Source organism: Macrosteles quadrilineatus, unplaced genomic scaffold (assembly GCF_028750875.1).
Source record: "Macrosteles quadrilineatus isolate MER2022 unplaced genomic scaffold, UCM_ALF_1.0 Scaffold_1__1_contigs__length_201487025, whole genome shotgun sequence".
NCBI lineage: Eukaryota > Metazoa > Arthropoda > Insecta > Hemiptera > Cicadellidae > Macrosteles > Macrosteles quadrilineatus.
The window spans coordinates 127,423,271-127,448,986 of NW_026542594.1; the positions used below are offsets into that span (position 1 = coordinate 127,423,271).

General features: G+C 33.2%; 1 protein-coding gene and 1 long non-coding RNA gene across 5 annotated transcripts in view; one reads left to right on the forward strand and one right to left on the reverse strand.

The window, feature by feature from the left end:
* Positions 1 to 25,716, reverse strand: part of LOC128984528 (synaptotagmin-7-like) — an 831,102-nt gene that overhangs the window by 715,832 nt on the left and 89,554 nt on the right. The gene's annotated exons all lie outside the window — the stretch shown is intronic.
* Positions 16,585 to 23,065, forward strand: LOC128984584 (uncharacterized). The gene is made up of 4 exons (XR_008489992.1): positions 16,585 to 16,755; positions 19,740 to 19,971; positions 20,351 to 20,510; positions 22,551 to 23,065. It is a non-coding gene; the product is annotated as an uncharacterized LOC128984584 (long non-coding RNA).

A 25,716-nucleotide genomic window follows, 5' to 3' on the forward strand; every position in this document is an offset into this window, starting at 1 on the left:
TAACATGCAGGCAACGTCGTGTGCGCGCGAAGTACGTTGGCAGCACTGGCTGTAAATCAGCTGGTCAACTGTTGTACTGTTCTATTTGTCACTTCACATTAAATGTTATATTAAAAGTTCACTTCTGTGTAAAAATAGGTTATGTTTGAAGAAACATAAGACCAATTTATTTGTTTTATGGTAACTGTAGGAAAAGTATAATGTGCAACTCGAGTTCAAAGTACAATTGCCTCACTCGAGAAACCATTTCTCACTCGCCTACGGCTCGTGAGTAAGGGTTTCTCTCGAGTGAGTCAATTGTTAACTTTTCTCACTAGTTGCACAAATAACTATTAATTTATTAATTTACTTTTGATTTATATTTTCCTCTAGTCACGTAATTTGTCTATGTTTATGACCTTTACTACTTCCATTCTGGTAACCGTGCGATTTTTACAGAGTATAAAGAATCTATGATCAATTTTTTTTTTCTTCGTAGGTGGGTCCAGAGCTAAAGGTGGGCATTGAAATACCTTGTTAAGCATTATCACAATCTAACCAAGTTATTGGTAATTGTAATCAACAATAACTTGGTAATTCAAAGTTAACGAGACTGGGACCAGTAATTCATGGACAGAAGTTCGCGTTATAACTACTAGGCCAGCTGTGCCACATTGAGTGATTAACTGTCGTTGATCAGTAAATAGAGATAGAGATTAACTAAAAGTTATGTCAATGTAAGAATTGAAGTGAGTTTTTGATTCAATTTCAATGTTGATGAGTCACACAGCAGTATCCATCTCGTCTACATTTAAGTGGGAGTAAATCTGCAAGTCATCACCATACAGATGATAGTGTGAGTGTGAGGTGTGTTCTGTGATGTCATTGAGTTAAACTTAAAAATGTAGTGGACCAAGAACAGATACTTGAGGGGCACCTCTAGTAATCTGCTTCTAAGTTGAATTTTTGTCACCAATTTTGACCTACTGCCCACTAATCAGGTATGTAGGACACAATACGTCAACATACTTATCATAAATACAATCCAAGTGCAGTTTGGGGAGTAAAAGAGGATGTTATACGCAGTCAAACGCATTTTAGAAGTCAAATGGGATTAACATTGAGACCATCTAAAATATGTCATCTATAAGTTTAAACAAAGCAAAGGTAGTACTATGTTTGGTGCAAAATCCAGATTGAAATTCCTATAAACCAATATAAAAAAAAAAACTAAGAGTTCATTATGTACTATACTTTCAAGACGGAATAACCTATAAAAGAATTGGAATTATGTCAAATAAATTGTAGTCAAAAGGAGAGTAGAAATTGTCTGCACTGGGCTAAAAATAACACATTTACACAAAGAGTGGACGTTATAAGTAGTTAATGATAATTTAAAATCGATTTAAGTACCAGGAAAGTATCTGTTAAGAGTTTCTTTAAAAATATATATAAGAATATCATTGGCACAGACTGCTTTACTTGTCATTCTCAGAATTCCCTGCGGTCAAAGTAGCAGAGTAGTTCAGCTTCACTAACTGAGGAAAAAAAACTAGTTCACTAGCCTATCAAGTAGTTCGTCCGGATGTTATATCGGCAACAGAGTAAAAGGATCTTGCAGAACCTATGGGAGTAACTTCACACGCTAACTAATTGCATCGAAACAGATGGATATTTTGTATACATTCTCAGATTTGTTGATAGGCCTACCAAAGTTGTTATTAAGTTTGATCCATAAGGTTTTTTAAGATTTTTAAAAAAAAATTTATAAATGTATAAATGTGTAAATGTATAAATGTGTGTATGTATGTATGTATGTTTTTGTGGGGGATGTATAATAATACCCGGCTTTGTGGTTTTCAATGTGTTGTTGGGTTTGTTGAGCTTAGCCCCTGGAATTTTTTAACAGGCCCAGTAATCAGAAAGTTTACAGCTCTAGACTTTACGAAATGCGGCATATCTATCTTTCTATAGTTGTCAGAGAGTATAATTTAACCAAGGAGGATATGGTTAGAAACTCTTTAACATACGACTGGGTAGTGTTAAATTCGGAGATTAGAAATGAGAAAATTTAAATATTCAACTATTGAACGTACACCAGAATCATAAAAAATCACATCGAACGTAGAGTATAAGCATCCAAAGCAGAGCAATTAAGGTTAAGATTACAAAAGTCTCTGTATGGAATGTGGGCCAATTTTTTCGGGAGTTAATTATCTTGTATAGTAAGTCCTGGGGCAAAAACTTGAACGTGATGTGTGCTTAGGGATGGACCACTGATAGCTAAGATATCCAGCAGTGTGTGTGCCGCGGCAGTGTTATGTGTGGCAAGTAAGAGTAAGTGCTGAATAATATGATTTCTGATCTTTTCGTTTCTGCGCAGGTTGTTTTGTTCTTGGTATATCTATAGCAAGCTTTTTAAATTCTCTTTTATCTGCAGCATGAAATAATCCTAAGACATGAAAAGCTGGCATTATGTACTAAAAGTCGGAAGTAACAGTCATGAAATTGCAGACTTAGAAGACTTACAATATCTATAAAATTCTTACTTTTTGTTAAAGAGGACTAATATTTTATATTTAAACCTAATAATCACAAAATAAATCTCTTTAAAGTGTATAATGTATATGGAACACATTAAAATAATTTATCCTTTGGTATATTAAAACACAAGGAATTAGCATTTCCTGGGGACCATTGATACGAGTCGGGGACTTGAATTACATCAATTGACCTTTTGTCATGGCCAGCATTGTCCTTTGACCTTTTTGATCAATACTTTCTTTGTTTTGTTTACTTTTCACTATCAATAATGCATTTCAATTTATATCGTATGTAAATTGTTTAGAATCTTTATGTTTAGAATTAGAGTATTTACCTACAAATGTTGTAACATTGAGTTTTTATAGATTTTTCAAATGTCATTATGAATATTTTAACCTCGTGTGATGTATATAATATAAAATACAATAATATAAAAAATATTATATTATACAATAATATAATTAAAATACCACCATAGCAAACATGCAAACTAAGCAAATTTCCTGGTTGGATTTCTTTTAAAATATCCCCTTACAATTAATTGTCAGATTTATTTCCTATTTAATTAACATTAATTTAGTGAGTACTTAAGTTTGTTGCTGCAGGGAAGGTAACGATGTTTTTTATGTTATAGCTTAGTATGAATTGCCAAATTTGATTAAAATATATACATAAACAAGCAAATTAAAACAGTTTATTTCTTCTCCATAAGAATAACATGGGAATTTAAATTTTTAAATTTATTGAATTATCTCCGTAATTGCAAGGCATACAACAACGATTCAATGTACAAGGTTATGTTTTTTTTTTTGTCTAAGTCAATTCCTTACATAAAACATATTGATACATAATAAACACAAATCAAATCAACTCTTCGCACTCTTATATTCATTTAGTCTTCCAACTGAACGTACCAATTTACAAAAAATATTTGAGAGAAAAAAAAATAAAAATAAAAACAACTCTTGAAACCTCTCTGAAATATCATATATAGAATCTGTCATAGGTAGTTTTAAGGGAGTGGCTTTGCTGTATACATTGTTTGAATAACACCATCAGAGGTTCTAGGTAGATCATAAAGGATAGCGTGTCCTGGAACCTGATTAATCATTAGCAAAATCTAAAATGAGCTAAGGCTGACATTTGACCCAGTTGCTTTCATTACAAATATCGTTCATTCTTCGTTTCTTAGCATTTTAGGGCTTTATCATCAGGTTACAATAAGCTAGGACAATGCTTTCTAATAATTCTTGATGTACTAGTACCTTCGCTGCAAAATACTATAAATATTATGAGAAAAATGTTATTATAACTACTAAAAGTTATAAATAGCACAAAATATTGCTTTAGTGAAGGCTTTAAAAAATCAAACACAGCTGATTTAGAAGAGTATAAAAAGTAATATTTTTTTATTCATGCTGATATTTACAATTCGTTAAAAACTCATCATGACAAGAAATTTGGCATACAGTCAGGATTTGCATCTGGCAAATATAAACTCCTCACTGTATATTATGATAAATAATAATCAGCAACGTCAGTATTCACAAGTATGACAGTGATATCAAAATGAATAAATTGATAAATATGTTTAAATGCTACAACATAACCACGTTTTGAGTTTACAGAAAACAACCTGTCCTTTTTTTAGCCTTAACAATAGCTATGGTTGCAAAAAAATTTGCCACGATCTAAATGAAAAGTATACACTAAAAACCTCCGTTATATTTACCGATTTCACAAAAGGTTACAGTGTGATGTCTAAAGAATGTTTTTCTTTATTGTTAAAATAGTTAGACACATTTTAATAAATCTTTAAAATTAAAAAATAAGATAAAAACGAAAAAAACGGTTTGATTTATGTGCTAATTAGAGGTTTTATGTGCTACCACATTACTAATGTTTAACGCCAGACCACTAGCACACGTTTCAATGAGACAGGTTACTCCTCAATATGTTACCGAATGGTCTGACTACTTGAATGTAACCTGGAGAGCTCTAAATTACTTTGGGCCAGCAACCTAAAGATGATACGGCTGTTTTAGTATATGCATACCTAAAAATTCTGATTAGCTATAGGGAAACATATTTAACTCCTATAAATACAGCGTCCACCCCTAAAACTGTAAAAGTTCACTGTGAGAGGATTCAACACACCTACTTTCAACACCCAATATTTAACATTTTATTTATTATTAATAGACATAAAAATGTATCACTTCACTTAAAATCCAACTCCCCTTTTATATTGCCCTTTACAAAAGTAATTGGCAAAATCAACTGAAGGAAATTGAGTAATACTTTTTATATTGGATTAGCACTATTGATAAAAAAACTAACTGTAAAAAACAATTAACTGTTTTTTTTAGATTAAAACTAAAGTAAGAAGGTAACATAGGTTTTAGATTTTTAAACCTTACTAAAATAACCACACGGGTTTTAAGGACTTGAGCTTAGTTAAAAAAAGGTGCATCCGAGGCAAATATCCAAATGCATTAACATGCAATTAAATCATGAAGAAAAAGATGCAAGTATATTGTTTTGAATCTGCCAATCGGGCGTTACTAGTTAAATCTCGATACGTTAGGAGGTTACGCTATAGTTCCTCTTTCGAAAAATGGCCCCTAAACAAACAAACATAACCCTTTCCCTTCCTTCTTACAGTTGACCTCTTCTGTAAGGTTTAGATTGTTTTATCAAAATAATACTCACACACTGGATACAAAAAAATCATTATGAAACTGAATTTAGAAACTTTTGAAGTGGTGGAACGCACCGTCGCCGACGCATTGGGTCTCATTCAAGCACTATATGCTGTAGTAATTTTGCTGTGGTAAATACCCTCGAACTTGACTTTTGGGAATTTTTGTTTGTTACTACGGGTAACTTAACAGATAGGCTCATATTCAACACTAATACTACCAAATTGTGTTCCCTAGAAGTAAGAGTTTAAATACATTTATGTACGTGTATTAGCATTGCTAAATCACTCCGACAATAACTATTTTATTTGAATGGGGTATATGTCGTACCTGTGTATATTTTATACATTTATTTTTAAATGATTGAAAAAATCATAAATGTTATTATATATTTATATTACTAACATGTCCTTTGATCAATTTTAACTAGTGTTTTTAATTAATGTTTTATTTGATGAAGAACCTTTTACTTGTGGCTTTCATAAAGAGACCCTCATGTGGTTTAGGATAGGCGAACGTATAATTAACTTAAAGTTAAGCCTTTGAAAGCAAGTCCAACAAGTTACTTTGGAGCCAGTTAAGGTTACTTGAGGTAGCAAGTTTATGTCATGCACTGAATGGCAGAGACAAAAACTAACAAGAAAATAACTTATGGTGATAAGTTTTATCGAGGAAATGTTATCAATAATACTGGCTCTATCAAGGGATGTTGGAAATTGTTTGGATATGTTATGGTTATTTTACCCATCGCACGATTCCATAGCATATAAAGAATAATAGTGAAATAATTAACAAGTGAGTATGCATCTAGCCATTTAACAAACAGCATTGATCGTTTTCTAATTAATCTAGATAAATCGCGGTAGATCTATTTTTATTAATCTATATTTATCTGATCGATATTCATGGTTAATATGTCGATATTTTATTAGTACGACCGAGTGTGAACTTATGGAAGGTTATAGTGATAGACAACAAAGAGAAAACTTTAAGGTTAGAAAATTAACCTCAAATATGAACTATAAGCAAAGCTTTCATGTGTGAACAATTGAGTGTTCGTGTGTAAAGACTCCTACAGTATTACGGTATATATACAGATTAGTGTAGTAAGAAACACAAAATTAGCTAAACTAAACACTCCCAAACCACCTTGTAACTGCTTAAAGTAATTTTTTACTATTTACTCTATATCTGATCAAATGTCAGAATTCATGTTAAACTACGCTTGTTACCTTCGATAAATATATTAAAATTCAATTGCAAACAAATGTCTAATGAAAAATACCATTTTAGCTCAAAAAAAAAAATTAGGTTATGAAGAAACAGATCTATTTATGACACACTTTTCATTTTCTGTCCATTGCATGTACCGTTTCTCATTGTATTGGTTTGTCGCAATTGTTATTCACTCTAAATATTCCTCATTGTTTATTGTTATCAATATTATTTATTGTTCTCACGGTCAGTTTTTTATGACATTCATTTAGTTGTATACGGGGTAAATAAAGTGAACAATGAACTCAAAAAAAGTCCCGGTACAGTTAAATATTTCAAAATTTAATAAGGATAGAGCTTTAAAACTTGGTACACAGGTTACTGAGGACTCCTAGCGGTCTTTCCCCCTGAAGAGGTAGCAGGTCTTGGAATATTGTGTTAAAATGGTCTTAATGCCCAGTCTCTGTGTACCAAGTTCTAAAGCTCTATCAATATTACGTTTTGAAATATTTAACCGTCCCGGGACTTTTTTCCACCCTGTATTCATTATTTATTAAATTATGTATTTTCTTCGCATGTACTGTATTCCAATTTTATTGTTACTTTAGGTATTCCACTCAGTATTATTCTCAATTATTACCACAGCATTTCACAGCTTGTAATTAAACTGTAAAATTTTTTTAAATCTGTTGGCAAATAAAAGGATTACCAAATTTATTCATGAAACTGTTAGTAACAAGAAATAATATTCAATTTTAACGTCTTGGTTAATGATTTTGACAAAATTTTTCGGTCGCTACTACTTAAAACGTCAAGTTACTAAGATATATATGTAATATCCAATAACTTCGTTTGAAAACTAGACAACAAATATTTTTATATAGACGGAGTTTTATCTATATTGTGATGCAATAGTTCACCCAGAAAGATAATTTACGAAACATTGGATATTTAAACCTGCCCAATAAAAACGTTTAACTATATGCAGACGATACAGTTAATACATTCCAAGGAGAGCTGGGAGGAAGTATATGAAGCAGCTTAGAGTGGTCTGCTCATGGTTAAGTGTTGGTTTGATCAGAACAGGCTAACTGTTAATTTTAATAAAACTAATGCATGGCTATCTAACTAAGGGCTCCAATAATGACCCACCAACATCTACAGTTGACAATGTACACTCATTTGAGTCGATTGAGTGTGTGAATTCTTTGAAATATCTTAGTGTAGTATTTTATCACCGTCTAAAAGGTTCTGTTTGATGTCAACAAACATTACCTAAGTTGGGAAAATGCATTTACGTACCCTCAGTACTAAATAGAGTTCTACCATATAGTAATTAGTTATACAGTGTTTATTGTGCACACGTTTAATCTGTTCTCCAATTCATTATTCTCACATATGAAACAGTTTTACAACCTCTTATTTAACTACAAATGCCAGTACTACACTACTATTTGTAAGATCACTCATCCTATACATTTCCAAAAATAACGCTGATATATTTTCTTAACACTGAACATAACCACTTCAACTGGTATACTCTTAATACGGATATTGCCATCTCCAGATATAAAATAGTTATTTGTGTAGGTACTGTGCGAAGTGGCTGCACTCGAGAAACTTTCTACACTCGCCTGCGGCTCGTGCGTAAACATTTCTCTCATGTAGAGTAAAGAAACTTTGCGCTCGTGTTACATATTATGTCTTTCCTAAAGTTTCTATAATGCATAAATAATTATTCTTTCAAACACTAAACAACACGATTTATAAAAGGTATACAATTACCATTTCTGTACAGTTCTTAAAATTGAAAATATTCTCATAACAGAATTGTTAACTTTCATAGCAGCATAGTTTTACTCATAACAACACGGGTAATGGGCCAATAAGGTTCAAGGATTGAGAGAGAAGAAGTAAAAATGTAATGATTCGAACTTCAACTAATCAGCTATTCAAGCCAATTTAATTGTTGAGTGGTGCAATTAGTGTTCGGTACAATGTTTCGTTGCATCACTGTCATCACTGGCAATGAGAGGTTATAAACAAAAACATTACCTCTCTTAGAAGTTATAAGTAGTGATTTTTATTAATTAAAACACTGTCGTAGGTAAAGTAGTGTACGCAAATCGCATAAATAGTGTTTACGACACTTGTAGAAGTTTTTAAGGCACGAGCCTTTGTCGTTAACACTATCTTTACGCATTGTTGGTTTCTTCTCGTTTTTTCCCGTGGTCAATGTGCCTTTTTAAACTTGATAAAATTGACGCTCTCAGCAAGCCCGGTATCTTGCTGAGACTAATCTACAAACGTTAAGTTAATAATGTTTACCTACGACCGTTTTTTTAAAGTAGCCATTTCAGTTCAGTTCTTAGAATTGAAAAGACTCTTATAACAGCATTGTTAACTTGCATAACAGCATAGTTTTACTCATAACAAAACGGGTAAACGACCAATGAGGTTTAAGGATTGAGAGATAAAAAATAAGATTGTAAATGCTTCGAACTCAACTAATCAGTTGTTCAGGCCAATTTAATTGTTGAGTGGTGTAATTAGTTTCGTTAACACTATCTTTATGCAATCGTTGCGTAAACTACTATTAATAGTCCAGGACCTGACTAGGGTTCTGTGTGCATGTCGTGTATAGAGAATTATGCTTTTGCATTTCAATATAGGTGTCTTAGGAAGTGTTTTCCACTCGGGTGTCAAGTTCGCACCTGGTACGTTTTCGAGCTATGACGTCATCAAAATGGCGGCCATTGATTTTTTTAAATCGTATATTTCGCAAACTATTTGTCGGATCGGAATGAACTTTTTTTTGTTTGAAAGATAATTTTAAATGCTACCTGTTTTAAATTTACACATTTGTTGTATGTTTAGTACATTCTTCGTAATTTTGCAAAAACCTGTATTTTTAAATATTTTTGTGTTATTTTTGTTTGTAACGTTTTATTGATACAACTTATCAAAAACCCCCAATGAAAAAAGTTGTAGAACGTTTAAAAATCTTTACAAAAATACCAAATTCGATATGTTTTACTCAAAAGATTACGTCAAGAAACTAGATAAATCTCATAAAAACACCAATTTTGGCGCAAAAACGCCTATTAGTCCGGCATCTAGGGCAGTTCGCAAGTCTTATAAAGACAGTTTTACCATTCAATATCGATGTATGTGTCTAAATAAGTGTTTTCAACTCGGGTGTCACGTCTGCACCCACTGCAGTTTCCGGTTATGACGTCATTAAAATGGCGGAAAGGGCTATATTAAAAATAACTATATTTTACATACCATGTATCGGATCGGAATGAACATTTTTTTTTTTTTTTGAAAGATAAGCTTACATGCTATTTTTCTTACATTTACACTTTTGTTGTATGTTTAGTACATTTTTCGTAATTTTGCAAAAACCTATATTTTTAAACATTTTTGTTATTGAGTTATTTTTGAGTTATTTTTATGTTTTTTGAGTTATTTTTGTCGATAACGTTTTATTGATACAATATATCAGAAATAACTTAAAGACAAAGTTGTAGCACGTTAAAAGGGCTTTACAAAGATACCAAATTCGATATGCTTTACTCAAAGGATCACGTCAAGAAACTAGAAAAATCGTACAAAACAACCTAATTCGGCGCAAAAACGCATATAAATCCGACATCGATGGCTGTGTTCGAGTCATATGTAGACAGTTTTACCATTCAATGTTGATGTATGTGTCTAAAGAAGTGTTTTTAACTCGGGTGTCACGTCTGGACCCACTGCAGTTTCCGGTTATGATGTCTTTAAAATTGCTACATGTTACGATTTCACCAACTATTTTACTTAAAATAAGACCATTACCATCTTTTATGCAAATAAAAGCACAACAAATCAATGTAATTAGTCCATAAGAATGTTTCCACTATATAAATACCCCCGGTGCAGCAATCCTGTCGACTAAGCGAATTTCCATTTGCCTGGATTGATTTTCAATTAATCTATTAAATTAACTTTGTTTAAGAATACCTAGGTTTGCTGCTTAAGGGAAACTAATAAAGTGGATTTTTTATTAAAATATTAATAGCTTAGTACTGGATAAATAAATCTGCCAAGTTTGATCAAAATATATCCATAAACAAGCCAACTACTACAGTTACAATATTGTCCATAAGAATAACATTGGAGTTTTAAATGAAAAATGTTTTTATTTTCTCAGTAACCAATAAATGTACAAAAACACTTTTACCGTTCAAAAAACATAGGTACTCTTAAACAATGTTAATTTAATAGATTAATTGAAAATTAATCCAGGCACTTAAAAAAACACTTCTTTAGACACATACATCAACATTGAATGGTAAAACTGTCTATATATGACTCGAACACAGCCATCGATGTCGGATTTATATGCGTTTTTGCGCCGAATTAGGTTGTTTTGTATGATTTTTCTAGTTTATTGACGTGATCCTTTGAGTAAAGCATATCGAATTTGGTATTTTTGTAAAGCCCTTTTAACGTGCTACAACTTTGTCTTTAAGTTATTTCTGATATATTGTATCAATAAAACGTTATCGACAAAAATAACTCAAAAATGTTTAAAAATATAGGTTTTTGCAAAATTACGAAAAATTTACTAAACATACAACAAAAGTGTAAATGTAAGAAAGATAGCATGTAAGCTTATCTTTCAAACAAAAAAATGTTCATTCCGATCCGATACATAGTATGTAAAATATAGTTATTTTTAATATAGCCCTTTCCGCCATTTTAATGACGTCATAACCGGAAACTGCAGTGGGTGCAGACGTGACACCCGAGTTGAAAACACTTATTTAGACACATACATCGATATTGAATGGTAAAACTGTCTTTATAAGACTTGCGAACTGCCCTAGATGCCGGACTAATAGGCGTTTTTGCGCCAAAATTGGTGTTTTTATGAGATTTATCTAGTTTCTTGACGTAATCTTTTGAGTAAAACATATCGAATTTGGTATTTTTGTAAAGATTTTTAAACGTTCTACAACTTTTTTCATTGGGGGTTTTTGATAAATTGTATCAATAAAACGTTACAAACAAAAATAACACAAAAATATTTAAAAATACAGGTTTTTGCAAAATTACGAAGAATGTACTAAACATACAACAAATGTGTAAATTTAAAACAGGTAGCATTTAAAATTATCTTTCAAACAAAAAAAAGTTCATTCCGATCCGACAAATAGTTTGCGAAATATACGATTTAAAAAAATCAATGGCCGCCATTTTGATGACGTCATAGCTCGAAAACGTACCAGGTGCGAACTTGACACCCGAGTGGAAAACACTTCCTAAGACACCCATATTGAAATGCAAAAGCAAAATTCTCTATACACGACATGCACACAGAACCCTAGTCAGGTCCTGGACTATAATGTTCTGACGTGGTGCCTACACGCTATCTTTGCTTTGCAGGGACCCAATTTTCGAGTGTTTTTAGTATTCATAAATATTTAATATTATATTTCTGAAATGCAATTATGATTGATTGAGTTTGGAAGGGAGACATGTGAATGTGTACAACATAAACTATTCATTTAAGTATAATGATACCTATAAACCCGTGCATTGTTAAAACTATTCTGTAACAGAAGGAATTGTAGAAAGTTAATATCTATTATTAATTAATATATTAACACTTTACAACCTACAACTTTACAAAGTGGTGATAAAAATATCAGCTCTGAAAAATTTGTATAATATCCTAATTCCAGGAAGGTGAACAGCTAAACTGCGGGGTAAATTAAGGTGAACTACTTTCAGCAGTCAAATGACTTTTGTTCTTTGTGACAGGTCAAAGTTCGTTGCTACTTTGCCTGTTTAATACTTATTATCGCTCATTTTGTATTGTTTGACACCTTTATCGCCTGAGCTCATCTGTATCTAACATTTTTAATGAAATATCTTAAAATAAGCTACTTTCTTCAGCTGTCCAAGTTAAGTTTTTATATAATTATCAATTAAATCTCAAATGAATATTGATTTTCGTTTAGAAAGTTTTTCATAGTAATAGGTCTTGGTTAGGTTAACAACCATTCAAATATCATAGATATATTTTGTTTATGGTTGGCTGGTAGAAAATATATAAAAAATAAATCCTCTATGTAACTTGGAGTTATTGCATAATTTTATAATATACTGTACCTGTATTTATTTACTTCATCCTAAAACCATCCTCCAAATTATTGTCAAAAAGTGTTAGGACGCCCCTTACATTGATGTAATGGAGGACGTCCTCGTAATTTATATGAGTACAGTTTAGGCCTACTTATTTACCTTGAAATGAAATCTATATATATTATATTCAAAATATTTTAATTTAATTGGAGTACACAAAGGACAACAATATATACCAACAGAGTACCTGTTTATCTTGGGCCCGTGTTAAGTAAACACGGCTATAAGTTATTACTAGGTACTAGGTAAACACAGTTCTTATCAAAGGAAATAATATGTTTGGTGTAGACACATGTCTAGTCCTTTAAATTGAACCTAGCAACTAGTTTAGATGGGTTGCAGGTCGTGAACCAAATAGTAGGTTAGTCTAGACTGCAGGCTGATGGCCGATTTGTTTTATGTTTACGTGTCCAGTTTTCTGTGTAATATAATGTGTGTATGTTTACGCCAATGTTATTTTTGTTTCTTCAAGTGATGGTCTATGCCAGACAATGACTATGTAAGACGAATATATGCACAATCTGAAGAAGGCACAATGCAACCTAAACTAGTATTAATTAATCTAGCATTTTTTTATATAAAAGAGGTTGGCGGCCTCTTTTAACCTTGCAACCCACTACACTTAGCCAGTTTTTTTTTTGTCCGTCCACATATACAAACCGCCCCGCCCGTGCGTGGATCGTATACAGCAAATCAAGGAGTGAGCTGGTACAGTACAAAGCAACCATTGGTAACAAACTAAACCATGTTCAATATTTGTTGGTAATCCTGAGGCTATAAGATACCATGATTACTTCCAATTCTAGTTACGGTTACAAATCAGTAATGTTCTAGCTAGAATTAATGTTTGTTTCTCAATGCATATTGCTGAACAAATTCTTTCAACTTCAAAAAATTGCAGCTGTGTGGCCTTTCTAAAATTAATTTACCAACAATTTAAAAGTGACAGTGATAGCATTTATATTACATCTAATGTGCATCGCTAGTGTAATGGCTTTTGTACGCTAAATTAAATAACCAATGAACAATGTTAATAAACAGATAGTTTGGTTCTTGGTACGACGCAACGCCACGACGTTGGTCTACGTTGTGTATTACACCATAGTTTCAGTAATAATGTCACCTGCTCGGTTATGAGGCTCAGTTTGTCCTACACCGGTTATTACTTCATATACTGATTTATAGACTCCATGAAAACCACGTTATATAACTTAATATACCGGTTATTGGTGCTTTTAAAATTTGTTTTTAGTGTTGTGGTAAATAAAGAGTATTCTTATAACCAACTAAATAAACATAATTTGAAGAAATTTTACTGTGTATCATGCATTTTCGCATCATTCTATCTAGATTTTCTGATTAGAATAATGATATTTTCTAGTTAAATAAGAAATCAGTTTTGTGAAATAGCTTCATGTTACAAGATTTCAAGGAACTTTAAAGGTTGTTAATGGCTCAATTTAGTTGGTGTAATTACGAAATTAATTAAAAATAGTTGTATGTTTGTATATACCAGAGGAATAGCCTCGTGATAAGTGATTGAAACTAAAAGAAAAAATTGGGTTTCAGTTTGAAGATGGTTCAATCCCGAGAAGAGAGGTTGAAAAAGAAGAGCGAAGCCTAAAAACGAAGGTCTGGAGAAAGTTTAACCATCGAGGGTATATCATAAACTGTATCATATGGGTTCCACTCTCACCGATCGCCAATTTCTTTAAGCTTGGTCCCCAATAAAACTTAAGTAAGTTAGGTAGAATCCCAATTTAAGCAGATAATTTACATGGAACCAATAAAGAAAAGTGGGAGACAATGTGTTATTAAGTGACATAATGAAAGGGGATGTAAGAAAAGCATAGCAGTGTAGCAGATTGCACCGCATTTGCAAGCACTTGGAGTAGATGAACGATATGATTTTTTTATTAAGAGCAACAGTACTTATCAAGTATTAAGAGTAAAACCGCACTCAAAAGGTCCCCGAAAAAATATATGGTGGTGAATAATAGTCTTCACGAAGCAGAGATTCTAATCATGCTGGCACATTTACAGATATTTGAAAAAAACTCTTAAGTAGTAATAATTAATTTTACATTGTTACAATTCTAAAACATAACGAAAAATCTCCCTGTGTTTCTGGTTATTTATCTTGTTGAAAATTACACTACAAGGGAACTGCAACTGACCCATAAACCTATTCCTGTCTAGAGTTAGATAACTAGAAGCTGTTGAGGCCAAAAGATAGTTCTGAATAAAGTTTTACTCGATTTAACTTGAAAGATTTGTCTTTTTTGACAGAAAACCATAACTCCTCAGATGGTACTTAAAGCTGAAAATGGCTTGTTATTCATATTATAGAGAAAGCGTTTTAGCAAATTTAATTTTACTACATTATAGTTTTCGGAAGCCAATTAAAAACAATTTTTCTAGACAAAAATAAAATCCCTAAAGTGAGCAAATTTAAATTATTTAGAAGATAATAAACAATTATATTTTTCCTCTCTATACACTACAATGAATTGTTATATGTGCTATGAATTAATATTCTTTGAAAATTGTTTCGTCGATTTAAATATGTTTATGCGCGCGTACAGATTGGCCATTGGTTTGAGGGTCTTTTTCTAACATACAGATTGACCTAAGGTCCTAATGAGCAGGGACAAAAAATGGGGGAGGAGCTTACAGCAGAGATATCCCATGTGCAGGAGGAGCTTGTCTATTGAAGTAAAGTGTTTGTTAACGTTTTCTAATCTTACCAGACACAGAGGTGGCCTCTTTAATGCTATTGAATATCATAGAACCAACTTGTGTAGTTGAAACAGCTGACAAAAATTCTTTAATTCATTTTAAATATGAATACTTATAAGGTTAACATGGGAAACTATGAAGCCATTGGGGCAGAGGCCGAAATGATTTTTAAATGACATCACCGACTTACAGATAACCCCATTTTCATATGGATGTAAACAAATTGTACTATGGATATAATATGTTTTGATGTCATCAAAATTTTTTATTGTAATCTTGAAAAAGTTCAGATAATTGACAACAGAATTCAGCACAAACTATGCAATTTTAAAAGCATGGTGGGACCTAGCAAACAGCTCCCTCGATCTGGTACCCCCTCCTGGGACGTGGAAACTAATCCGCTCAAGCAACTCCGGCCAGAACCTAACCTGACCCTAAACCCCCCCCCCCAAGGTTAAGGTTTTAAGGTTTAGACCCTAATCCTTAATAATTTTATAAGGGTTTATAATTAATCAATAACTCAAGAATAGTTCGACCAGGTTCGTTCGTTCCGCTGACATACAGTTTTGACTTAAGTCAAAAGCGACATAAATAGGTGTATATATTTGAATGTGATTCTGTAACAATTTAAACAAATATGTCAATTTCACTAAAACGTTTCTTCTCAACAAACTAATTACTGATTCGATGAAACCGAAGGAATTCCATACATAATCAAAAATATATTACAATCTGTAATTTTATTATTTACAAAAAAACATTTTATCCTTCTTTATAAATCATATTGGAAAATTCCTAAAGTATACACACCTTTAGTTATTATGTAAAATATAAATATTATTTGATTTTTAACGTATTTTTCCCACGATTAAATGTGTAGCAGAGGGAAACCTTTAAGTTATCCCGGAGATCCTAATAAAGAGTTATGTACGAAACCCATCTCGTAAACGAACCTAAAAACGGGAATACCCTATCAACAAGCATGGTTGGGCCAACGTTGGGAATTGGTTGGCATGGTTGGCAAATGGTGGGTGGGTTTGCCAACAAACTGCCAACGTTAGCCCAACGCAGTATTTGTGTTGTTGGCCCAACACTTGTAATTTCGTTGGGCCATTGTTGGGGAATTGTCGTGGTATTCCACCCACAATGCACCACGATGGGCCTTCGCTCTAGCCAGCCAAGCCAAGCCAGGCAGAGAGAGGAGGGAGTAGCCATCTTGGAATCTTGGATTTTGATATTTGATTATTATTCATTCGATTTTACTCGTGTCGGTCGTGTCAGTGTATTAAGTTAAGTTGTTTTATGTTCTATTTGTGTCACTGCTAATGTTTTTCATCTTATAATTTACGAACGATAAAATCCTCAACTTTTCACTAACGAGGTAAGATGATTTTTTATAACTAGCCTATAGTTAAGGTCTAACAACAACAACATAAACTTAGGTACCGGTAGGCTTATTATTTATCTTAAGAGTTATAACAAGGCAGAGTTAATGTTGCCTTGGTATTAAGTAGGTACGTAAGTTGATAAGATGTCTTGCTTTGGGGTTTTTTTTTGGAATGAATCAATGTTGTTGAATACAAGATTAAGTTAGGCCTATTCATACCTTTGAAGGTAGCCTAGAGAATAAAGTTATTTAAAGCCGCGTTGGGTACAGTTTCTTAACTGGGCTATGCTAATATTGATTGAAACTATCGAATTGAAAAAATATTGATTAATAATCAATATTTTTAAATAGGCTATATCTATTATAAAATAAAACTATCATAACCTAACCTAACCAACCACACTTGCTGATCGTTAAAAATCGCATGTAGGTTTACTAACTTAATCGGATCGATAGTTTCAATCGATATTAGCATAGCCCAGTTAAGAAACTGTACCCGCGGCGTTTACACCGGAGCTTGGAACAACATGTTTGGAACTTTTTGTTGGTAGTCCTAGGCCTAATAGCTTACTTGTTTCTAAAAATAAGTAGGCCTATAAGTTAACTTACTAACTTACAGAACAATATTAAACTAGCCTATTGAAAATTAAAAAGTTACAGAAGCATTTGTTCCAAAATAATTTTGTCCTTTTGTTTGTAACACCCCTCGGTCTCAACCGACTTCTTGTGGGAAACAAATTTTCTGTTGTGTCTTAAACACTAAACCACTGTTTCCAACATCAAAATGTTTCTGTTCAAAAAGTTGTGTTCCTTCTTGATTTGTTATCACACTTCCTTCCTAATTCAGGTGTAAACGCGGCTTATAACTTACTTAGGCCTAGACTTCCGTACATCTGTTGTCAAAAAATAACCGAATGGAAATATCGATCGATATATCAATTAGGGTTAAGGTTTTGTTAAGTTAGTTACTCAATGAACTTGCAAGAATCGTCAAATAGGTCCAAGCTTACTTAAGTTACTTAATAGGCTTGGTTAAGTTTACCAGTGGAAAAAAACGTTTAATTGTCCAAGCTTGCATTGATTTTTAGTCTAAAATTACATTGTTAATTTTCTTAACCCATCACTTAAGTTATAGGCCTAGGCCTACACGTAAATAATTTAGGCTACTCTGGTTTGTCCGTGACCTAACTTACATTTGATTTGTACTTAAGTTAGAGTAGGCTCTTAGGCCTACCGATATGGCGTAACTCTAGGCCTATCTAAGTAACCTAGCTTATAGGCTACGCTAAACTTAGCTTTAAAATATGCAGGCACAACTTAAACTTACTTAAGATTTTAAGTTAAGGTTTTCCTTCACAGTTTGATCGGCATAAATTAAGTTATTTGACTTCCCACTTTATAAATATAGCCTAATGTTTACTTTTTACCCTTTGTCTAAGTTAGATTTGTAAACTTAATTAATCCCCTTTGGCTTTAACTAACATCCCTCACTGTCCCTATCTAGGCTAACTTTAAGGCTGCTAACTTAAAGTGATGTGACGAGTCAAGTACTTTTCTGACTCAAGTCAAACTCAACTAACTTAGAATCAGACCTCTAGTTTCTCGCTTGAGTGGACTCGTGGTTAAATCGAGTTGTCAAATGAGTCAGGCTCAGGCTCAACTTTGACCAAAATGGAGTGTTAACGTAGTTTCCTAAGTTGAACTCGTTTAAGTTAGAGACACATTGATGTGTATTAAATTTTTGAGTCAAGTCGGCTAGTTTTGTATCAGTCTGGTAATCTCAACTTAGGTTAGGCCTATGATAGTTTCACGATTCTGACTCGTTTTCAACAAATTACATGCTGTCAACTGGGGCTACTTTGTACAAATTTTTCTGAATTTTTTTCCTGCAGCAACTTTTTCATTTGATCAGACTTCAACATCGACAACGTCTCATGGAAATGGAGTCCTGACTTCGACATGTATGGTTACCTTTAATTTTTATATTGCTTTGTGCTATTAGTTACTCCATGCATTTAGGAATTAGATTACATAGGCTTATTTAAAATTCCATATTAAAGACTTTCTGGTTGATAGCATTGGAACTACTTAAATTAACAATTTACTTTACCAATCAATCATTAATTAGATGCGTTAAGTCATGTTAAACTTTAAATGGTTTAAAATTTGTAGTTTTGAGAGTTTTTGACAGGGCCGACGCAATATTATAGATTTAATTTGAAAATAAAAGATTTGATTTGATACCAACACTTCGTCGGTGTCGTTGATTTAAAAACACGATCAGTAACACAGTGTTTTCCGTGGTGTTAAAAAATGAGACAAACTATGTTTTTATGATTATAACAATTAAAAACACATTAAAACCATGTATAATCAATACAATTGTACATGAAATCAATTAAAATGCTCGCTTTACATATTTAAAAAAAATATAGGCTCCAGCAAACAAAACAACATACAGTACTCAGTAACATATGTTATACCAGTACATAAATTAATACAACCTATTAACCTCATGTATAAACAATACAATTTTATATGAAACTAACATAAACTCTTATTTTAAATATTTATAAATATATTAGCAAAAAACATCATCTGTGACTCACCGAGTCGAGCTACGTGACTCTTCAGAGGCTTCAATTGATTAATAGGGGTTTTGCGGGGGAGGTGTGAGATCAAAATAATGTTCAATCGGTTCCTGGAAAGATGCATGTTAGGTACTTCTAAAGCTGCCGGCTGGCAATATCTCATATTAAAAAAAAATCTGCGCCTGTGGAAAACTCGCTGATGTCACTGATAGAGGGTTAAAATGCAAATTATGTATTTAGTAATATCGTAAGGGGTATGTTTTATCTATTGTTGTAGGATGCTATATAAATAATTTGTTGCGTCATTCGTCATTGATTCCTCTGCTGCCTTTTTATTCAAGTAAACTATTTTTTGTTGGTCTAATAAATGTATCTTGTGGTTTTTAGGTTCCAGTGGCAATGTTGATGCAATAGCACGGCTTCTCGTCAAGCTCAATGATCGTATGAGAAACGTCGAAAATATCCAGAAAGAAATTTTAGAGAGATTGAGCCCAGATAACTCAGAAAAATCAAATTTATCGACACCAATTGATGTACCGTAACACTGCCTTGTGGTTCTGCACTGGAGGTTGAATCTTTGGATACATGGCCAGCAAATGAGGACAACGTTCTAACTTTGGTGTGTAGCTGATTTATTAATATTAAAAATGCATACTACACAAACTAACCAATGGTAAAACTATCTGAGAAAACTTTTTACTGCCACTCATCTAATACAGTAATAACAGTTTACTGGCCACATTTCTTCTATCAAACTTAGCAAAAGAAAGTCTGGTTGGTAAAACAGCAGATACAAAATTTTTTTATTGTATAATATTACTATATATATGTACTGTACTGTAATATTACTGTATTTATGAACTAACTCAAATTCCAAACTCCATTTAATTATAATATTTGTATAATTCATAGTTACATAGAATGAATTTTAACCTCAATTTGGTGGATACTTGTGAAATGGCTAAAGTATGTTAGGTTCATAGGAGTTTTTTTTTCAGACAAAGCATCTCAGTCTTATTGGAGGCAAGAAACCGGCCAACGTAACCAGACAAATTCTTGAAAGGCTCTTCACCAACGAAGTTGCTACCCAAAACAATTGGACCGGGAAGAACAAAAAACTCCCATTGAAAGATCTGGCCATTATGAAATTATTAACATGTGAGTTAACTACATTATTGAGTTTCTTTGTAAAGCCATTATACACAGTGCATTAACACATTCGCTGCGGCATACGTCAAACAGGCGCTCGCCAATTGCGGCAAGGCCTGGACGAAGACCCGGCGCGCCACCGAATCAGCGATCGCAATTGGCTTTCAAATATTTTAGTCTGATGAATTACAAAAGAACAGCAGTGATTGTGCTGCTTAAGTGTGGAGCTATTATCCCTTGCGGACCGACCGCCACCGCCCACCTGGTCCACCACTGCTCGAGCGAACACCATTACCGCAACGATACATTGAACAGCCGGAGTTTCGGTGGTGTAGTGGATAGCGCACCGGGCTTATAAAACAGAGGTAGTCGGTTTCGAAACCTACAGGAGGAATTAACTTTTTGACTCGATTTTTTCATTATCAGCAAGTTTGGTTGGTTTGGTTAGGTTATGATGGTTTAATTTTATAATTAAAAAATTATATAATTGATTTTGAGACATTTATAATTTTATTTTATGAACAGAACTATTTTTGTTATTAAACCTTCAAACAAAATTTTCATTATCAGTAAGTTTGGTTAGTTTGGTTAGGTTATGGCAGTAAAATTTATTTAAATTTAACCTGCAAATGAAAAGTTTTGACAACGACAGTGATAGAGATAACAATTTCCCACGAACAGTTCGGCTATGCACGGTATGATGCGTTCTGGCGCGGTGGTGGGCGGTGACGGTCTGACAGCAAGGTCTCGTGACGTAGTTCACCGAGACACCCAAGGGTAGCAGCATTGACTGGATCATTAGCCAGTGTCTTTGTAATGTGGTTAGAAGAAAGAAAATCTCTGAAACTGGGACAAAAGCATTGCCAAACAGGATTTTACAGGAAATTTTACTTCCAACCTACACCAAAATATTTTACCAACAATGACAAACTTTTACAACGCTAGCTCCTAGCGCGCGGTAGGCACGTTGTATAAATACAACACCCGCAGCGAACGTGTTAAACAGTTTATTTAACAGTATCAAATACTTTCCAAAAATAAAAGTTCATAAAACTCTTGAATTATCTTCTTGGTCTTGTTAACATGACCTTCGTCACCGGAGATTATTGAAACAACCTTATCTATCCCCAAAATTGTGTGAGCGGTGACAGTCGGGCATCCCCCCCAACCAAACATCGGAGGTGTTATTTATGCCTCTGTATTTATGAGAAAAGGGGTTTTAGCTTGTCTCCAGTAACATGATTGGTAAGACCTTGGCCATTGCTGTAGGCTACATTATGGTAGGATACAAGCTACTCGCCAGTGTGTAAGAAGCCAGCGAGTTGGCGAGTGCGCTTGTATTTGTTCACACTGAGCTTGTCCACTCGCCGACGTGTACAAAGACGCCGGCGAGTGCGCTTGTAGTCGTTCACACGACGCTTTTTCACTCGCTCAGTAGCTGGCTTGCACCAAATCCTTCGACATATTTTAATAACATGCGAACAAGCACAAGCAACTGTGTTCACACTGATGGGCTACTTTACACACTTACTCGCTCAAAAGCTGGCGAGTTGGCGTGTAAAGTAGCGGCTGCGTCAACTTTTTCCAGAGCTTTTTTACAAGCAGCTTTTGAGCGAGTACGTGTCGTTCACACTGAGCTATTTTACTAGCTGCGTGTATAAAAGCCGGTGTGTAGCATGTAAACTCGCCCCGTGTGAACGAGGCTATAGTCTTCTTTAAAATGCAGCTTTTCAATTCTCTCATTGATTCTTCAGATCTAATATAAACTATTCTTTATTTTACTAGCTGCGTGTATAAAAGCCGGCGTGTAGCTTGTAAACTTGCCCCATGTGAACGAGGCTATAGTCTTCTTCAAAATGCAGCTTTTCAATTCTCTCATTGATTCTTCAGATCTAATATAAACTATTCTTTATTTTACTAGCTGCGTGTATAAAAGCTGGCGTGTAGCTTGTAAACTCGCCCCGTGTGAACGAGGCTATAGTCTTCTTCAAAATGCAGCTTTTCAATTCTCTCATTGATTCTTCAGGTCTAATATAAACTATTCTATAGGTTTCGTGAGGAAGAACAAAAAAATGGAAGCAGTCTCCGATGATGAAGTGTATTCAATAGCAAGCCAGTGGTCTCGCTTCACCAAAGATAGGGAAGGAGGGCGGGAAAGAAGAAGATTGAATGATAGGCCTACCTAAGTTTGAAATGGATCTCAAACCCTCCCTACCATTTATTTTTAGTTACCGGCATTTCTTATACTGTTAGTATTTTTTCTAGTGTTATGAATGTTATGTTGTTGTGAATATTATGAATATGTTAGACCAAAGGATGTTTAAACATGAGTTCTAAAAAATGCCTTTTATATAAATACCTCATGTGTATAGTTTTAAGGTTTTTTTAACTGTCAAAATATGTTAAAACAATAAAAATTTTAAAATTTTCATAAATTCCCAATATTTGAGAATCTTTCTGGCCTAGGTCCAAAGAAATATTCCCATTTTATAAGTTCCCTCCCACTGGGAATATTCCCGTCCCATATCACTAACTATTTTGCAACATGAACATGTATATCTCAATAGTAGAAACAATTTTGTAGTGAAATTAAGTATGTACTTGTTTAATATTTATTAAATATTGTTTTTAAATATTTTTGTTTTGTTATTTTGTTCCTTATAGAAACCTAGGCATCGAGTATGCCCAATCTTTTTTTTGGTATGTTAAATACAGCTTTTATAGTCTGCAAAGGACTAAGTCTTTAATGGTTTTCCAATTACAGTCAACGTTTTTGTTAGCACATGTATATAAATAACCTTTTTGTACATTCAGTTTTCAAATTAGAATCATTTTATAAATAAGCAGTTTTTTTTAAGTATATTTTATATAATCTCAAAACTATATAATTAAATCGTTGAAACAAATGTGGCTCTAATTTACTCTATTATACAAAATTAGCTCAAGCTCAATTATATTATATACATAAATAAAAAACTATATTTTTTTCATTAGCTTTTGCAGCTCAATGGTAATTTTGTAGTCCATCCATGTGTGTACCCAGGCTGAAGTACCCTAGTTAACTAGGTACATTGGCCGAACGTAGGCTGGTGGTTAGTTGGCCCAACGTTGGCTAGTGGTTAGTTGGCCTAACGTTGGCTAGTGGTTAGTTGGCCCAACGTTGGCTAGTGGTTAGTTGGCCTAACGAAGTATTCAGCCGTTGGGCCTTCGTTGGCAATTGGTGGGTTGGCCCAACGTAGGCAAGTTGGCCAATACATACCGTTGGCCAACCGTGGGAGACAGTCGTTGGGCCAACCAATCCCCAACCATTTTTGTTGATAGGGTATTTTCTCACCTTTGTACCCTCGATGTAGCAGTCTACTAAAATACTACTATGCCATCGACTTATCCCAAACCATTTTCACATTACTGAGATCACTGAAATAAAATCAATTAGTTATAGAAGGGGATTTTAACCCAACAACTGGAGCACTCTACTAATTGATCATATCGCTCCCCAATCTTAAGAAAAACTTTTATTGGCATACAAGTTTTTTTTCAAAATTTTGTTGGGATTAATGTGAATGTGACTATTCAAATTAAATGATGAAGTAATATTTTTGCTGAGCCAAAACATACCTTTACCTATGTGAATTAATTATATTCATCGCACGTTCTAATATTACTATCGTGTTACTTTACATGTGATATAGAACAAATTTAGTGATTTATTGTTCTTTATACTGCAGATGATTACTCAAGGAATTGATTATGCTTTAAATGATTAGTTTGTATTTAGTTACAATTAGCTAGACGAGTCAAACGTTTAAGTACTCACCAACAATTAATGCAAAGTATGTTTTCCGAGAGTAATAAATAATTGGCAAAGCTTTGTAGCAACTAGAAGTGTGATATATTTGATTCCCCTTGAAGTTTAACCTACGCTGAATATTCATACTCGGAACTACAGGATGTTATATAAACGTTTTAATCATAAACACTAACTAAACTACTTGAATGTTGATGGCACTCCTATAATATGTTATAAACTATGTAGTGCCATAAAATATTACGATCCGTTTAAATTGGAATATGAGGAAAGCAGGCACAAATATCTGTAATAACTTAGGCTACAGATATTTGTGAGCACCGCCAAGCTTATCACCAGTTTAAAAGCTATTAGGCCTATCTTTATTTTCAGTAGTTGTACTTTTAAAATCCAAAGAGTGTATGTATTTGGTATGTACTAATACGACCACTGATTTTATTAGTACCTTGTTTATTTCACTTAAACAAATAAAACAATAACTTAAAGGGCTAAAATGGTACAAACAGTCAGTTAATGTCACTTAATGCGTACTCATGGGCTATTCATAGTAATTCAAAGTTGGTGAACTATTTTTTATCCTAAACAAATACCACTCCTACTACGCTAAAACAACTAGATATACCTACAAGAAATCATTGACATCTTATATTTTGTCTAAAGTTTTTTAATGTGCCAGCTTGAAAATCAATGTGTTCAATGAATGCAGTTTCGAGATTGAGGTTAGGATGTTTTGTGGTACAGCTGCATTATTGTGACAATGTGGTCGTGGTAAAAAGTAGCATTGCCATCTTCAAATTCGGTAAACGAAAAATGATATTTTTGTATATACTATTAATTATCTTCAACATTTGATAATTAATTTGTTATTTATTCTGAGTGCTGTTAGTTAAGTTTGATAATAACAATATTCATGCAAGAAGTACATTAATTTTAAACGGTCCATTTCCTTCTGTGTCATTATATTAAAATCAACTTAGACTTAATATCATTTTGTTTAGTTTGAATTGATGAAAGGTTTTGAGCAAAGTAGTGAGCTAGTTATTGGGCAAAGTAAAATGTTGAGGGATTAGCTATTTTGCATACGAATGCTAAAGAACAAAATGCGACTTTGATTGGCAACTTAGAAAAAGTATTCTAAAACATAAATTCCTATACTATAGCACGGCCGGTTTGACAATCCAACATATTATGCATCTAAATTTAACAGACAGGCCGATTAAAATATCAAAATTGCATGTATGATACGCAGCCAAATTTTAACCCAAAATATTTATTTCTTGGTTGCATAAGGAAATGCTCACCAACAATGAATGAAGAACATTATTAAAGTTTGGATTCGAGTGACTTTTAAGATCGTTCCTGTAATTTTATCAGTTAATAAATTATCCATTATTAATTTGTTTGGAA